Source organism: Hyperolius riggenbachi, chromosome 2 (assembly GCF_040937935.1).
Source record: "Hyperolius riggenbachi isolate aHypRig1 chromosome 2, aHypRig1.pri, whole genome shotgun sequence".
Lineage (NCBI taxonomy): Eukaryota > Metazoa > Chordata > Amphibia > Anura > Hyperoliidae > Hyperolius > Hyperolius riggenbachi.
In genome coordinates, this window is record NC_090647.1 from 567248007 (window position 1) to 567265146 (window position 17140).

Sequence of the window (17140 nt, forward strand, 5' to 3'; positions counted from 1 at the left end):
TAAGGGCATCAATATTAAAAAAAAAAAATCTCCAAAAAACGTTATGGTAGGCGTGACTTAGGGGTGTGGCCTGTGTCCCGATTTCTAATTTTAAAATGTTGGGAGGTATGGCCTCCGCCGCGAATTCTGTGGGGGGTTCCGGCCGAATCGCTCCCGCAAGCGATTCCGCTGCGGCCCCATCATCCCCTATGGAAGAGTTTCCCCGTGCGAATCATGTGCGGGGGAACTCTGCAGAATCGCCGGCGAAAATCGCCGTAGTGGAAACGGGCCCTTAAAGGGACACTTAAGTCAAACAAAAAAATGAGTTTTACTCACCTAGGGCTTCCAATAGCCCCCTGCAGCTGTCTGGTGCCCACGCCATCTCCCTCTGATCCTCCTGGCCCCGCCGGCAGCCACTTCCTGTTTCGGTGACAGGAGCTGACAGGCTGGGGACGCGAGTGATTCTTCGCATTCCTGGCCACAATAGCGCCATCTATGCTGCTATAGCATATATCATATACCATATAGCCAGGGCCGGATTTGTACTTTTTACCGCCAACTATATCATTTGTATGGTTGTTATCTCTGTGTGCCCCAATGAGAATTCGCCTTACTTTCCATCATTGGTGTCACAGACAATAGCTATTTTAGTGATGCGTGTATAGATTAGAAGTTATGTTTTGAAATGTTATGTTATGTTTGCCATCTCATTAATGATGGACCCATTGCGTCACCATACCTGCAGAATAGAGCTTACAGGTCTTGCAGGGACGGCACAAGTGCAGGACAGAGTTCAAAGGTTAAAGCTGTTCTTGTAGATAGGGATGACTGCATAGAACAGCTTTCCTGTCCCTCACTGAACCACCCCCTAAACTTCTGGTGCCCTAGGCCATGGCCTATGTGGCCTTGCCAGAAATCCGGCCCTGCATATAGCAGCATAGAGGGTGCTAATGTGTCTGGGAACGCGAAAAATCACTCGCGTCCCCAGCCTGTCAGATCCTGTCACCGAAACAGGAAGTGGCTGCCGGCGGGGCCAGGAGGATCAGAGTGAGACTGCGTGAGCGCCGGACAGCTGCAGGGGGCTATTGGAAGCCCTAAGTGAGTAAAACTCATTTTTTTTGTTTGACTTAAGTGTCCCTTTAACCTAAACACCTCACACACTGCTTAGACATTGTACACCAACCCCACCCCTTCCATGTCCCTCACCCCCCCCCCCTTCTGCTTTGGCAATATCTGTATGAATCTTATGGCAATAAAAGCCATCTTTGATCTAATTTGTATGGGCATGTTGCCCAAATCCAAAATGGCCGCCGCCGCGTTGCCATAGCAAGCCTTTAGCAGGAAGTTTGCACACTGAGCTTCAGTCAAGGCCTAGGCCTTCTCCAGCTGGATCCCGGTAGAGAGAGAGTTCTGTGCAGAGATGTGATGATGACAGAGGGGGAGGAGCACTGTGCTTAGGTGCTGCAGGTCCCCTGAGACACAGGTAAGGTGCAGAGTGAAGCTCTGCTGCACAAACAGAACTGTGTGTTATGCAAACAGGAGAAACTTTGCTCTGAGTAATGATGCGTTTGGCAGCCGACCCCCAAGTACGTCACAGGGAACAGGGAGCAGCCCCGGGCCTCGGCCTCCCCTTCCCCCCCCAACCGTCCCGAATCCTGCGGGACTGTCCTGATTTGGGGGCCAGAGACTAACCCGTACTGTTGAGAGCCCTAATAGTCAGCTCATCTCCTAGCTTCGCACACACGCCAACCAGCTCACACGCCTCACAACATCCCATCTCCGGAAATCACGCTCTGTGCTGTGAGGCGTGCTATGTCACTTGCCCTGCGATTGGTCGGCCCCGCAGCTTGTCAGTCAGTGGGCACTGGGCAGAGGGGGCGGGACTGCTGTAGCCAGGAAGTGGGGGTCTGCTGTAGCCAGGAAGTGAAGCTGAGCTGACAGGAAGAGTGAGGAAACTGGATGGGTGAGGAGGGAGGAGAGGCAGAGCTGTCACCAGAGCCAGTGCAGTATACTGCCGCAGCCTGCTGATATCTGACACCTCCCAGCACTTCTCCAGCCGTCTGTCCTGTCAGCGAGGGAGCAGGCAGGTGAGTGACAGCCAAACTTACTGGGGCTTGGTGAGTGGCAACTTCTCAGCGACCTGCGCTTTGAGCTGGTATTATGATTATTCCATAGCTCCCAACTGTCACTCTTTCCTCCTCATTTGTCCCTCTTTCTATGTAAATAATATATTTCTCTGCTAAAAAATGTGTTTGACTCTAAACTTTATTCCCATCCTATAAATTGATATATTACTACTTTTAAAATGTTACTATGAAGGAAAATGAACCAGGATAGAAAGGACCTGTGTGGTTTGAATTATAAAACAACATATTTTTCGGTACTTATCCGTTAGCCGGGCGCATTCGGCAGGTGGCGCTGTTGTTAATTCCAATCATAATTACAGTCACGTAACAAAACTGTGAATGTAAACGCCGGATGCGCCTGGCTAACTGTGAATGTCAATGTAAACGCTGCAGGTGGCGCTAATTGCATTCTTTGTTAAGGTGACAATATGTATATTAAAGAAGAGAGTTAAATGACAAGCTGGCGGCAATGTAACAGATTAAGCCGCCGGCTTGCTTCGTGTCTCGCTCTCCTCCCCCCTTGCCCTCTCTCGTATAGAGCCCTGGGGAGGGGACTTGTGTCCCCCCAAAGTCGTTCGTCACAATAAAACAAGCAGGATTCCCTGCCGCGACAAACGACTCTAGGGGGACACGAGTCCCCCCCCCCCCCCCCCCCCCTCCCCAGGGCTCTATACGAGAGAGGACAAGGGGGGAGGAGAGCGAGACACGAAGCAAGCCGGCGGCTTGATCTGTTACATTGCCGCCGGCTTATTTGTCATTTAACTCTCTTTTTTAATATACATATTGTCACCTTAACAAAGAATGCAATTAGCGCCACCTGCGGCGTTTACATTGACATTCACAGTTAGCCGGGCGCATTCACAGTTTTGTTACGTGACTGTAAATATGATTGGAATTAACAACAGCGCCACCTGCCGGATGCGCCCGGCTAACGGATAAGTACCTATTTTTCTTATGAAATCTTTATGGTATGCGTCACTAGGGGTGTGACAGGGGCGTGGCTTAAGTGTCCCTCTTTCTCATCTCAAAAAGTTGGGAAGTATGTATACATTTTTTTTTTTGGGGCAGATTTACCTGCCAGATCGATTATTTCCAGCATGGCCAATCTGAGAATCTATAGATTTTTGTGAGCGATTTTCTGACTGATTTCTGTTAGTTTCTATGGAAATCGGTCAGAAAATTGCTCAAAAAAGTGATAGATTCTCAGATCAGACATGCTGGAAATAATCGATTTGGCAGGTAAATCTGCCCAAAAAATTTTATGGTGTGGCCCCAGCATTAGGACCCGAAGAAAAAGGCTGTGAGTGGCACTCCCTACATAAACATGTCTGGAGACAGTGTGGGTGTCATACAGGCAAAAGTTCTCACCAAGTCACCGACGTTTTCCTGAATCCTTGCTGCCAGGACGTGTGCACAACGGATATGGTGAAAAAAGATTATGCATACCGTCAAACAGGAGAGGAAAGAAGCGGAATTCCGGGTACCTTCCGTCCAGATACTTTACTTGCAGTGATATCAAAATAGATGGCTTGTAGTTGGCACATCCATATAGTGGATCATCAGGTGGTGGTGGGATGGAGGTGGGGGGGTGCCGGGCACCAGATGGGGTTTGCGAGGGCCGTTTCGCGTCTCACTAGACGCTTGGTCACGCTGCGCTCCAATACAGAGGCGAGTCGCCTCCTCCGGAATCCGCTCACGCCATTGGTGGATGGAGATCAGAAGGGCGATCCAGCCAGCAGAAATGTGTCGCCTTCGATACCAAACTACATTACCCATGCGGCAATGCAGACCAGAGTGTTGGGAGGGATGTGTGCTTTCGCCACACCTCACATGGCTGCCAATCATTCTGGACTGCCACTCCCCTCGGTCCACGCTGTCCCATGACAACTGTATACATTTTAACAGTATATCATGAAACGGGCATGTGGAAATGCAATATCTTATTATTCATTATTGCATCTCTAAGGTGCAGTGCGAGACATCTCCTGCTGTTAATGTCCCTATATGTATACATAAAGTGTAAAGTGACACACCATTGCTTAAAAGGGATAAAAAACCGGGCTGGTCAGACTCAGCTGCAGCCAAACAAGCCTAACTGCTACGGTACTTTAAAATAGGCATTGCACATTGCTGTCAGTTACATGGCCATCTCAACTAGCAGAAAGGGGAAAAGAAGGTGACAAAGAGGGGGGGGGGGGGGGGGAAGAAGAAAATAGGAACAATAGAGGAAAGTTTGATCTTAAATTCCACCTCCATCGCACCAGCACTAAATATGACACTGGAAGGCATTACCATAATATTTTGCACATAGAACAATGAAGCAGAAAACAATCATTCAGGGATCCAACATACATGCCAATTCAATTTTGTCATTGAGGCCAGCTGGTCCCATTGCTTCAGTACGCAATATAACACTGGTTTCCCTCCTTAAGAGGAGTTTGTCCCTATTACCTCCCCTCCTAGGGGCCTCCACTCTTTCCAAATTTCAGTCCTTTGCCACTACCTCCATGTTCATCCCTCATATGAGAAACCAATCTGGTGCATCTCTTCCCAGCTTTGATCGTACTAATATGCTCTCCAATACGTTTCCTAATAGATCTCGTTGTTTGTCCAATATAATATCTTTTACATGGGCAAAATAAAACATACACTACATAATCGGTTTGGCATGTATGAAGGCCTCTCATATGGAACCCAACCCCTCCCACCTCTAAATACCTTTGCGTAATCATCCTAGGGCAGTATTTACAAAACCCACATTTGAAATTGCCTTTAGTGGCACATCGATCAAGCCAGGTTGTACGTTTGGGGGACACAAACTCACTCTTAGTTAGGAGGTTGGCCAAAGAGGGGGCTCTCCTAAAAGCTACTCATGGGGGATGAGTTAACTTTCCTGATAGGTCAGGATCCTGTTGGATTAATTCCCAATGACTGAAGATACTCTCCCTTATTTTGTCAGCCATGGGGGTATAGTCAAAAGTGAAGACCATCCTCTTGTCTCTTTCCTTTCGGTTAGTATTTCCATACAAGAGGGTCCTTCTATCCTTCCCTGCTGCCCGATTTCTCGCTTTCACCAGCATTTGTGGATCGTATCCTCTCTTGATAAATCTGGCAGCCAAATCATCAAACGTAGATCACAACCAATTGTTCCTTCTCAGGCGCAGAAACTGGCCGTATGGGATAGCCTCCACAACATGTTTTGGGTGGAAGCTCCCAGCATGAAGGACTGAATTGGTTGCGGTCGGTTTACGATAACCCTCGCTAATCAGTCTATCATCCACAATTTTCAACCTCAGGTCGAGAAAGACCACCTCATCTCCTATCATCTCTGAAGTACATTGCATATTGATTTGATTGACATTTAAATACTTTAAATGAATTCAACAAATTCCATTTCCGTGCCGGACCACACCACCAGGACGTCGCCCACATACCTGGACCACTGTCTGATGTGCCCCCGGAAAGGATTCACATCCGAGTGCACAGCAGACTCTTCCCACGCCCCCAAGAAGAGGTTTGCAAAGGAGCACGCCACTGGGGTTCCCATAGCGGTCCCCGCCACCTGTTGGTACCACTGGCAGACATTATGTGTTAATACATAATGCAGACATTCGCAAATAAATTCAACAAAATCATCATCCTTATTGGTCCGCTGCAAAAATCTCCTGACGGTCTGCACCCCCAGGTCTTGGGGAATCCTGCTGTACAGACTGACCACGTCAATTGTGGCCAGTCTGTCACCCGGGACCCAAGTGACGTGCTCCACCACCTGCAACACCTCTAGGGTGTCCCTCAAATAGGAGGGCACCCCTCCGAGGGGGTGCAGGAGGTGGTCCAGGTATCTGGACAGTCTCTCCGTGAGAGACCCACAGCCAGAAACTATGGGGCGCCCCGGCGGTGCGGTCAGGGACTTATGGATTTTAGGGATGTGATACCATACTGGTCGTCTGGGGAAGGTCGGGATCTAGTCCCTCGCCAATTTTTTGGGGGAGGAATCCCCTCTCTGCCCCTCTTTCTAATAGGGCTCTTAATTCGGCCTGGAAGTGGGGGGTTGGATCACGGGGAAGCCGACGATAGGTGTCCCTATCAGTTAATTGCCTTTCGGCCTCATTTTTGAATTGTTGGGTAGACATTATGACAAGGTTGCCCCCTTTGTCCGCATTCCTTATGACCAACCCCTCATTTTTCCTCAGCCACTTAATAAGGAGTAGAGCAACTATCATGACTACATGCTCTAATGATGCAATGAATGAAGACGATGTGCAGAATGACAGTGATAACGAGTTGGATTCACTGGATATCGATTCATTACTGTGTGTGAGTGATAAGGTGGCTGTCGGTAGAGAGGACCTTACAAATTTCTTCTCGAACACTGCAGCTTCTACGGAGGCAAATAAGGAGGTTGGGGCCCGGGTAGGCTCAGTGAGCAGGAAACTAAGCTTTTCTGGACGGTCACTACTCTCAAAAGATACAAGAGAGACGGCATAGTGGCCAGGGGATTTAGACGGTATTGGGAACCATCCGAATACTGTGAAGATAAACAATTTGTTGATGATTGGACAGAGGCTCATTTAGACCATGCAAAGAGGCTTCAAAATATAGTCCTTGCATGCACCACCCTAGAGTACAATAAAATATCAGCAGAACTAAATGACACTAAAAAATATGAACACTCCGTCACTGAGGAAAAATTCACGGCAGTAACTTCAAACATAGAAGATAAAATTATCAAAATACAAGACGAGATAAAAACAAGAAAACTGAAAAAGTTATTTCGTGATCGAGAGGATTTTGATAAGGGCAAGATCTTCAGCTGGAATCCAGTCCCTTTTCTTAAGAATCCTAGGGGCAGGGGCTACTGGACCACTGACTCGGGTTCAGATAGTGATCCAGATCAAGGGAAACAACCTAGAAAACCTCCGAAAAGGAAACCTAGGAAACCTCCTAAAACCCCTAAAAAGGAAGAGACGAAAGATTCGGTAGATCCATCATGTGTTGGGGCAGTGGGCCCTTTAGACCAAGAGTCCGACGAGGAAGGGGACGCAGCTTTAGAGGGAACATCAAGGACAGTCCATTGGGAGGGGGTCAAGGAGGCCAAACAACCCAAAAAGAAACGTGTATCCATCATGTAGAAGAAATTAGGGAATCTAAGGTCCCCCAGGTTGTAAACCTTTTCAGGGGTAACCGTCCCAGAAGCATGTATTTCCCTCCTGAGTCGAGGGTTGAACTTCTGTCCCACGCAGGACTTTGATATAGTATCATTTACTGTGGACCTTTACAAATCCACACGGAAATTGGTCATCTGCCAGAAATTTGGTGAAGTGACCAAGGACTCGATTGAGGTGGAAACATCATTACCGCATGGTGCCCCTATACACCCAATGACGGAAGCCTTAGGGGTTGGGGGACCTAATAACACTCTAGAGGCCACCAACCCGGCAACGGAGGGTGCCAAAGAAGATTTTCCTCAGATGACACAGGGGATTGACACCAGCAACTTGGACATTGGTCCAATAGTGCGGTGGGACCCCACGGATGAGGAAATAGAGGGCATACAAATGACTTGTGGGAGGAAGGAGGATGTCTGGATTGGTCAGATGTAGTAGCCACGGGGGATTTACAATTGGGGGACACACATACTTTCAGAGCTTGTAGATCGATGCAACCTTTCCCAGCCAACCCTGGGTCGAGTATTGACCATTTCTTTGATGCTGTATTAAAAGATTTGAAAGCACAGATTTATGAACAGGCCATACCAAATCTAAGTATACAAGAGAGGAAGGCACTTCAGTGGCTGAGGAAAAATGAGGGGTTGGTCATAAGGAATGCGGACAAAGGGGGCAACCTTGTCATAATGTCTACCCAACAATTCAAAAATGAGGCCAAAAGGCAATTAACTGATAGGGACACCTATCGTCGGCTTCCCCGTGATCCAACCCCCCACTTCCAGGCCGAATTAAGAGCCCTATTAGAAAGAGGGGCAGGGAGGGGATTCCTCCCCCAAAAAATTGGCGAGGGACTTGATCCCGACCTTCCCCAGACGACCAGTATGGTATCACATCCCTAAAATCCATAAGTCCCTGACCGCACCACCGGGGCGCCCCATAGTTTCTGGCTGTGGGTCTCTCACGGAGAGACTGTCCAGATACCTGGACCACCTCCTGCGCCCCCTCGGAGGGGTGCCCTCCTATTTGAGGGACACCCTAGAGGTGTTGCAGGTGGTGGAGCACGTCACTTGGGTCCCGGGTGACAGACTGGCCACAATTGACGTGGTCAGTCTGTACAGCAGGATTCCCCAAGACCTGGGGGTGCAGGCCGTCAGGAGATTTTTGCAGCGGACCAATAAGGATGATGAATTTGTTGAATTTCTTTGCGAATGTCTGCATTATGTATTAACACATAATGTCGGCCAGTGGTACCAACAGGTGGCGGGGACCGCTATGGGAACCCCAGTGGCGTGCTCCTTTGCAAACCTCTTCTTGGGGGCGTGGGAAGAGTCTGCTGTGCACTCGGATGTGAATCCTTTCCGGGGGCACATCAGACAGTGGTCCAGGTATGTGGACGACGTCCTGGTGGTGTGGTCCGGCACGGAAATGGAATTTGTTGAATTCATTTAAAGTATTTAAATGTCAATCAAATCAATATGCAATGTACTTCAGAGATGATAGGAGATGAGGTGGTCTTTCTCGACCTGAGGTTGAAAATTGTGGATGATAGACTGATTAGCGAGGGTTATCGTAAACCGACCGCAACCAATTCAGTCCTTCATGCTGGGAGCTTCCACCCAAAACATGTTGTGGAGGCTATCCCATACGGCCAGTTTCTGCGCCTGAGAAGGAACAATTGGTTGTGATCTACGTTTGATGATTTGGCTGCCAGATTTATCAAGAGAGGATACGATCCACAAATGCTGGTGAAAGCGAGAAATCGGGCAGCAGGGAAGGATAGAAGGACCCTCTTGTATGGAAATACTAACCGAAAGGAAAGAGACAAGAGGATGGTCTTCACTTTTGACTATACCCCCATGGCTGACAAAATAAGGGAGAGTATCTTCAGTCATTGGGAATTAATCCAACAGGATCCTGACCTATCAGGAAAGTTAACTCATCCCCCATGAGTAGCTTTTAGGAGAGCCCCCTCTTTGGCCAACCTCCTAACTAAGAGTGAGTTTGTGTCCCCCAAACGTACAACCTGGCTTGATCGATGTGCCACTAAAGGCAATTTCAAATGTGGGTTTTGTAAATACTGCCCTAGGATGATTACGCAAAGGTATTTAGAGGTGGGAGGGGTTGGGTTCCATATGAGAGGCCTTTATACATGCCAAACCGATTATGTAGTGTATGTTTTATTTTGCCCATGTAAAAGATATTATATTGGACAAACAACGAGATCTATTAGGAAACGTATTGGAGAGCATATTAGTACGATCAAAGCTGGGAAGAGTTGCACCAGATTGGTTTCTCATATGAGGGATGAACATGGAGGTAGTGGCAAAGGACTGAAATTTGGAAAGAGTGGAGGCCCCTAGGAGGGGAGGTAATAGGGACAAACTCCTCTTATGCTGGGAATACACGTTTCGTTTTTGCCTTCGTTTAAACCTTCGTTTCGATTGTGCCTTTTGTCCTTTTCGATCCCGAAATAATCGACCGTACGGTTAATATCACCACCCACGGTTTCGTTTTTTTTTTTCGATTCTGATGGTTTCGTTTTTCCAATGATCGAAGGCTGCAAAGAAACGAAACGTAGTACAGGGACGGAAGGCATAAACAAATATATAATCGATCTGAACAGCCATCAAGCCTACCAATGGGCTCGATTAGATGGATAAAGAGAGATAATATCAAACCTGTTCGATCACTAGTCGTTCGTTTTTGGGGTCTATTAATCGAAACTATAATGAGATTATGACTATTTTCACATACGTTTTCAACACTCGATTCGTTTACCGAACGAATCGAAGGCTAAAACGAAGGCAAAAACGAACCGTGTATTCCCAGCATAACGGAGGGAAACCAGTGTTATATTGCGTACTGAAGCAATGGGACCAGCTGGCCTCAATGACAAAATTGAATTGGCATGTATGTTGGATCCCTGAATGATTGTTTTCTGCTTCATTGTTCTATGTGCAAAATATTATGGTAATGCCTTCCAGTGTCATATTTAGTGCTGGTGCGATGGAGGTGGAATTTAAGATCAAACTTTCCTCTATTGTTCCTATTTTCTTCTTCCCCCCCCCCCCTCTTTGTCACCTTCTTTTCCCCTTTCTGCTAGTTGAGATGGCCATGTAACTGACAGCAATGTGCAATGCCTATTTTAAAGTACCGTAGCAGTTAGGCTTGTTTGGCTGCAGCTGAGTCTGACCAGCCCGGTTTTTTTATCCCTTTTAAGCAATGGTGTGTCACTTTACACTTTATGTATACATATAGGGACATTAACAGCAGGAGATGTCTCGCACTGCACCTTAGAGATGCAATAATGAATAATAAGATATTGCATTTCCACATGCCCGTTTCATGATATACTGTTAAAATGTATACAGTTGTCATGGGACAGCGTGGACCGAGGGGAGTGGCAGTCCAGAATGATTGGCAGCCATGTGAGGTGTGGCGAAAGCACACATCCCTCCCAACACTCTGGTCTGCATTGCCGCATGGGTAATGTAGTTTGGTAGCGAAGGCGACACATTTCCGCTGGCTGGATCGCCCTTCTGATCTCCATCCACCAATGGCGTGTGCGGGGCTGTCCCCGCATTTTACCAGAAGTCCGCGACTCGCCTCTGTATTGGAGCGCAGCGTGACCAAGCGTCTAGTGAGACGCGAAACGGCCGTCGCAAGCCCCATCTGGTGCCCGGCACCCCCCCACCTCCATCCCACCACCACCTGATGATCCACTATATGGATGTGCCAACTACAAGCCATCTATTTTGATATCACTGCAAGTAAAGTATCTGGACGGAAGGTACCCGGAATTCCGCTTCTTTCTTCTCCTGTTTGACGGTGGACCCAGTATTAGACAGGCAAGGAGTAAGCAAAAAATATATTTTTCATATTGAATGTAAACTGATGATATCCTGTAGAGATTGGCGGGGGATGTTGGATGCTGTTAAAGGGAACCCGAACTGAGAGGGATATATGGCTGAAACATGTACTGTATACCCTTCTAAATCAGGGTTCTCCCCAGAAAATTTTTTCAGCCGGGTGGCATGAAAAAGTAGTCGGGTGGGGAAGTTAGGGCCCTTTTCCATTAGGAAGTGTGATCACAATAGCGCTACAATAGCGCAACCTACAATTTACACTACCCGTGATTGCTTCATATAGCTGCTGGGAATGGAGCACGATCGCCCGACAATTGTGATTCAGAAAAATACAACGCATGCTAGTGGGAAATGAGCACTGCGATTTACATGTTATCATGGTGCTCATCAAAATGGCTGCGATCCACTTTCTGAAGCGGATCGCAGCTAGTGGAAAAGGGCCCTAAGGTCATGCTGGGTGGAAAAGAAGGGTTACACCAAAGTGGGGGTGGGTGGGTAAGTACATCAGGCTGCTGGGTTGGGTAAGTGGGTAGGTAGGTCTAGGGTAGGTTAGTGGTCAGGCTGGTGGGCTAGTGGGGAGGTGAAATATCTAATAGATGGGGTGATTTTGATGAAATACTTTATTGCAAGGAGGCGATGTGGATTTTTAAACTTGGCACTGTCACACCCACACATACACCCAGTGGATTAAATGCTGAACTGGATTTATCTCCCTTTCTCAAAGTGGATCGGAGATGAAAAATTAACTATAACAAGTAACTTTTCTATATATCTTATCTAAAGTTGAGATAGTTGAGCTCCCATAAGCCCTTGCTACATGGGTCTGAGTGCCTTGGCGTTTTGGAGAAGCTGTGGGCGAGGCTTGTTCAGTTTATAGGGAATTAGAGTATTAAAACAAAAACAAAGAAGTATTTGGCTTGAGGAATGCCCTATAAACTATATGGAAGGAACACAATTATGCAATGAGTAAAAGTTTATTTCGGATCCACTTTAAAGCTAATAGATACAGTTAAGAGATAATTATGCCTTCTGTGAAAATTGGTTTTCTATTTTTGTCTATTTTGGAGCCCTGCTTGGGTCTAATTACTGTATGTCCCCTGAAAATGATCCTTGTATTTGAGTGTGGCCTGTAAGGGACCTAAAAAAAATGGGTAAAGCATGTTGTATGTATGGATCTGCAATAAATGGTGACTGTGCCTTTAAGGGTAATACTGTATGTGCCTTTTTGAAAATGAATTATTCATTGGGCTGTGATGTGAGCCCTCAACATTGAGCAAACCCATTAGACTGCTGTGATCTTTTGAAGTGAGGAACTGCACTGTGAACTATATGCATAGATCTTTTTTCCCCTTCTGTGATGGACTTCTGTTGTGCTGCTATAATGTGGCCTATGCAAATTAACTGAAATATGTAAAGTTCTGAGTGACCAATCCGGACATGAACTTGTCACTGTAGATATGGCTTACCTTTAACATATGACTAGGGCAGTGGCTGTCATACAGTGTGAAGCACAAATAAGCCGAATTTTACATACTCCATGCAGTGAAAACAAATAGCATGGCGACGAGATGCGATGGGTGGAGCCTGAATCACTATATATGAGGTGACGTCTACTAGCGAGACCACACCCTGACGAAACGTCCAACTAGGACGTGAAACGCGTCGGTGGGCGGAGCTGACGCGGCTGCGTGCGCTGCAGCTCTCATCCATACACGCAGCTTACGGAACTCCGGGCTGGCGTCCTCCGCATTGAAGTCCTTGGCGTGATGGAGCCGACAGTGCTATGCTAATAAGCCATCTAAGCGGTATGGACTAAATCATATGGACCAGCGGGTGGTGGTCAGGCTGGTGGGCTAGTGGGCTGGTGGTCAGGCTGGTGGGCTAGTGGTCAGGCTGGTGGGGTGGTGGTCAGGCTGGTGGGGTGGTGGTCAGGCTGGTGGGGTGGTGGTCAGGCTGGTGGGCTAGTGGGGTGGTGGTCAGGCTGGTGGGGTGGTGGTGGTCAGGCTGGTGGGCTAGTGGGGTGGTGGTCAGGCTGGTGGGCTAGTGGGGTGGTGGTCGGGTGGTGGTCAGGCTGGTGGGCTTGCGGGAGTGGTGAGGTGGTGGTTAAGGCTGGTGGGCTAGTGGTCAGGCTAGTGGGGGAGGTGGTCAGGCTGGTGGGGAGGGTGTGCAACTCACCTCGCGCGCCCCCCCCCCCGATAGTGTCACTGGCTCCCCGGGCTCTCTCAAACCTGAAGCGTCATCGGCGATTCGGTGGGGGGGGGGGCAGCGTGCTCCGGCCACGAGCGGTGTGGGGTAGGGGAATGCCCACAAGTGCAGAAGCTGGAGTCCGACCTCTATCCCCCCTCCCTCTTTCCCCCGCTCAACCAGCTCCTCTGGCGGTAGATTCAGCGTCAGGCTGGGGGTGGGTGGTCAGGCTGGTGGCTAGTGGGGTGGGTGGTCAGGCAGGTGACTAGTGGGGGTGGGTGGTCAGGCTGGTGGGCTAGTGGGGTGGGTGGTCAGGCTGGTGGGCTAGTGGGGTGGTGGTCAGGCTAGTGGGGTGGTGGTCAGGCTGGTGGCTGGTGGTCAGGCTGGTGGGCTAGTGGGGCGGTGGTCAGGCTGGTGGGCTAGTGGTCAGGCTGGTGGGCTAGTGTGGTGGTTGTTGGGCTGGTTGGCTAGTGGTCAGGCTGGTGGGGTGGTGGTCAGGCTGGTGGGATAGTGTGGTGGTGGTCAGGCTGGTGGGCTAGCGGGGTGGTGAGGTGGTGGTCAAGGCTGGTGGGCTAGTGGTCAGGCTAATGGGGAGGTGGTCAGGCTGGTTGGGAGGGTGTGCAACTCACCTACCGATATAGTGTCACTGGCTCCCTGGGTTCTCTCAAACCTCAAGCGTCATCGACAATTCGACGGGGGGGGGGGGCTGGGGTCGAGCGAGCGTGCTCCGGCCACGAGCGGTGTGGGGTAGGGGAATGCCCACAAGTGCAGAAGCTTGAGTCCGACCTCTATCCCCCTCTCTCTTCCCCCGCTCAACCAGCTTCTCTGGTGGTAGATTCAGCGTCACCGGCTCTGCGCTATCTCACACGCTAGAGCACCAGCCAGCTGCCTGATCCCCGCTGTCTCCTCTCTCCGATGCTGCGCACACTAAAACAGGAAGTAATATGCGCAGCATCGGAGAGTGGACAGGAGACGGCAGGGATCAGGCAGCTGGCTGTTGCTCTAGCGTGTGAGATGGCGCAGAGCGGGTGACGCTGAATCTACCGCCAGAGGAGCTGGTTGAGCGGGGTAAGAGGGAGGGGGGGCTTTACGCCTGTGTGTCCGACGACCACGCCTGTGCGTGGGGAGACTACACCTGTGTGGTGGTTGATGGCACCTGTGTGTGAGGCAGGGAACACACTTGACTGTTTTTGTGCGTGTTTTCTGCACAGAAAAACTGAGAACTCATGTTAATCAATAGGCTAGTACACACTTAATAGGTTGTTCGCGCGCAGAAAAAAAACTGACATTCTGCATCATGATTCTGCAAATTTTGTCAGTTTTCTCTATCATAGAAACACACTTGGTGTGCAGAAAAAGTATGCAGGAAAACGCGTGCAGAAAACGGAAAGACAAGTGTGTTCCCTGCCTAAGGCATTCGCACTTGTGTGTTGGGCGACTGTGTCTGTGTGAGGCGACCATGCTTATAACTGCACCTGTGTGTTGGATGATTTTTGTACCAATTCCACACCTGTGCGTCAGGCATCCGCCCCTTTGTGTCGTGCATCCGCGCCTTTGTGTTGGGCGACCACAACTGTGTGACAGTTGGTGGTGCCTGTGCGTTGGGCATTCACTGTCTGTGTGTCGTGCCATCCATGCCTTTGTTTTGGGTGTACAGTCAGGTCCATAAATATTGGGACATCAACACAATTCTAGAATTTGTGGCTCTATACACAACCACAATGGATATGAAATGAAACAAACCCAATGTGCTTTAACCGCAGACTGTCAGCTGTAATTTGAGGGTATTTACATCCAAATCAGGTGAACAGTGTAGGAATTACACCAGTTTGTATATGTGCCTCCCACTTGTTATGGGACCAAAAGTACTGAGACAGAATAATAATCATAAATCACACTTTCACTTTTTAAAGGGAAGATCCACAGTGTGTGAAAAAATACTAATCCACTTACCTGGGGCTTCCTCCAGCCTGTGGCAGGCAGGACGTGCCCTCGACGCCACTCCGCAAGCTCCCGGTCTTCTCCGGTGGCTCACCCGACCTGCGCAGTACAGCCTGGAGGACGTCCGATGACATCAGCGCGCCCGCGTGAGACGCACGTTGGAGTGCAGAAGAGCTCGACCTGGAAGCTGGCCTGGCCAGGTCGGGTGAGCCACCGGAGAAGACCGGGAGCTTGCGGAGCGGCGTCGGGCACGTCCTGCCTGCCACGGGCTGGAGGAAGCCCCAGGTAAGTGGTTTAGTATTTTTTTATTTGCGCAAACCTTCCCTTTAATACTTGGTTGCAAATATTTTGCAGTCAGTTACAGCCTGAAGTCTGGAACTCATAGACATCACCAGACACTGGCTTCATCTCTGGTGATGCTCTGCCAGGCCTCTACTGCAACTGTCTTCAGTTTCTGCTTGTTCTTGGGGCTTTTTCCCCTTCAGTTTTGTCTTCAGCAAGTGGAATGCATGCACAGTCGGATTCAGGTAAGGAGACTTGGCCATTGCATAACATTCCACTTCTTTCCCCTCAAAAACTCTCTGGTTGCTTTTGCATAGGGATGGGACGAATCCACAATTTCTTCGAATCCGGATCCGAATCTAAAAAGGTTCTCGAATATCTCGAACCTTTCGAATCCCGAATCTAACGAATCCTGCACATAAGAATTGTGCGATCCGTGGTATAGTTGCCCGCAGTATAGGTACCCAGGCATAGGTAGCGAGGTAAAGGTGCCTTCAGTATAACTAGCTAGGTATGGGTGCCTTCAATATGGGTAGCTTTCAGTATAGGTAGCAAGGTATAGGGGCCTTCAGTATAGGTAGCAAGGTATAGGGGCCCTAAGTATAGGTAGCAGGGTATATGGGCCTTCAGTATAGGTAGCAGGGTATATGAGCCTTCAGTATAGGTAGCAGGGTATATGGGCCTTCAGTATAGGTAGCAGGGTATATGGGCCTTCAGTATAGGTAGCAGGGTATATGGGCCTTCAGTATAGGTAGCAGGGTATATGGGCCTTCAGTATAGGTAGCAGGGTATATGGGCCTTCAGTATAGGTAGCAGGGTATATGGGCCTTCAGTAAAGGTAGCAGGGTATATGGGCCTTCAGTATTGGTAGTTAACTAGGTATAGGGGCCTTCAGTATAGGTAGGTAGGTAGGTAAAGGGACCTTCAGTATAGGTATATAGGGTATAGGGCCTTAAGTATAGGTAGGTATGTAGGTAGGTATAGGGGCCTTTAGTGAGGTAGGTATAGGGGCCTTTAGGTAGGTAGGTATAGGGGCCTTTAGGTAGGTAGGTAAAGGGACCTTCAGTATAGGTAGCAGGGTATAGGGCCTTAAGTATAGGTAGGTATGTAGGTAGGTATAGGGGCCTTTAGGTAGGTAGGTATAGGAGCCTTTAGGTAGGTAGGTAAAGGGACCTTCAGTATAGGTAGCAGGGTATAGGGCCTTAAGTATAGGTAGGTATGTAGGTAGGTATAGGGGCCTTTAGGTAGGTAGGTATAGGAGCCTTTAGGTAGGTAGGTAAAGGGACCTTCAGTATAGGTAGCAGGGTATAGGGCCTTAAGTATAGGTAGGTAGGTAGGTAGGTATAGGGGCCTTTAGGTAGGTGGGTAGGTAGGTGTAGGGGCCTTTAGGTAGGTATGTAGGTAGGTATAGAGGCCTTTAGGTAGGTAGGTATAGGGGCCTGTAGGTGGGTAGGTAGGTATAGGGGCCTGTAGGTAGGTAGATGGGTAGGTAGGTATACGGGACTTTAGGTAGGTATAGGGGCCTTTAGGTAGGTAGGTAGGTAGGTAGGTATAGGGGCCTGTAGGTGGGTAGGTAGGTATAGGGGCCTGTAGG

At 48.9% G+C, this 17140-nt stretch overlaps 1 protein-coding gene across 2 annotated transcripts in view; it reads left to right on the forward strand.

Annotated features, from left to right (window-relative positions):
- Positions 1-1361: 1361 nt before the first annotated feature.
- LOC137547423 (V-set domain containing T-cell activation inhibitor 1-like) overlaps positions 1362-17140 on the forward strand; it is a 92135-nt gene continuing 76356 nt past the window's right edge. Inside the window, exon 1 of one of the 2 annotated variants that reach the window (XM_068271003.1) lies at positions 1362-1462. The gene's annotated coding sequence lies outside the window, so the exon portion shown is untranslated. Of the gene's footprint in view, positions 1463-1883; positions 2067-17140 lie in introns of those variants that run through there. The other variant, XM_068271002.1, reaches the window with a different exon arrangement.